The sequence below is a fragment of the Limulus polyphemus genome, unplaced genomic scaffold, assembly GCF_000517525.1.
Source record: "Limulus polyphemus unplaced genomic scaffold, Limulus_polyphemus-2.1.2 Scaffold2706, whole genome shotgun sequence".
Taxonomy (NCBI): domain Eukaryota; kingdom Metazoa; phylum Arthropoda; class Merostomata; order Xiphosura; family Limulidae; genus Limulus; species Limulus polyphemus.
Window position 1 is genome coordinate 65,664 of NW_013668316.1, and position 1,115 is coordinate 66,778.

Here is a 1,115-nt window from a genome sequence, read left to right on the forward strand (position 1 = left end):
GTTACGGGGATTCGAACCCGCGACCCTCAGATTGCGAGTCGAGCGCCTTATCCACCTGGCCATGCCGGGCCCCAGGTAAGGAACTTCACCTGTCTCTGTGTTAAAAATCTGAAGGATTGAACTGTAAAAAAAAATGTGTATGTACTTATACAAAATGTGCAAGACAACTGACTTGGTAGTCCATAACCCCAAATTAAAAACATATTAAATTATGTCGGTTATTAAGATAGGATAAAACAATTATGTTACCCAACCTCTATTTTAGATTTTAGCTAGACTTTTATGGTAATATTCACAAAATACAAAACTTTACTAGAATTTACTATGCAAGTCACACAATATCACAAAAGTAGCATTTTTGGCTGAAATTGTAACAACTGATTATTTTTACATATATTCCTTGCTAAAACAGCATGTTGCCAAACAACCAGATGGAACAGAGGCTCTCTGAATATTGGAGGATATGTTTGGAGATTTGTTACTGTTGGTAGTCTGCTTTATTAGTTTGCATTGTATTTCATCTCTTCTGATTGGACCAGTAAGAGGTATTATTCAGAAATTTAACAGTTTCCAATGTTCTTTTTTCTATATACTACGTCATGCATTACAGCTTTAAATGAAAAATTATATCTTTTTTCGTTTGTTTGTTTTTGTTGCGTAATTATTACGCTCTTCGTTATATATCTTTGATTTTTAATGAAAATTTCAAATTTAAAAGCTGAAATACATTCATTTGTTTTGCACGTATTAATACGAACACATCTTAATATATTCACTCCTTGCTCATGGTATTTTTAATTGAAGAAAAACAACAACAATATACCCACAATAGTATTTATTAGGGCAAAATGGTTGAAAGTCAGAAATGATTAGTGTTGTTTCATCTACCTGTATTTTGCCCACCACCAGACAGAATGTGACTTGGTTAATCAATAGGTTAAATACATATAAAAAAATATCGTGATACAACACTGCTGTTAGAAAGAAAGCTTTCAAATATCGTAATCCGACATTATTCAATTCGTTTAAGTAACAGATCGATAAAACAGCATGTAAAGGTAAGATTGTTAAACTTAAAATAGCATGTAGAGGTAGATCGTTAAAATAGCATGTAG

At 32.3% G+C, this 1,115-nt stretch overlaps 1 long non-coding RNA gene across 1 annotated transcript in view; it reads right to left on the bottom strand.

Annotated features, from left to right (window-relative positions):
- The window catches only part of LOC111087829, a 14,732-nt gene that overhangs the window by 1,350 nt on the left and 12,267 nt on the right, over window positions 1-1,115 (bottom strand). The gene's annotated exons all lie outside the window — the stretch shown is intronic.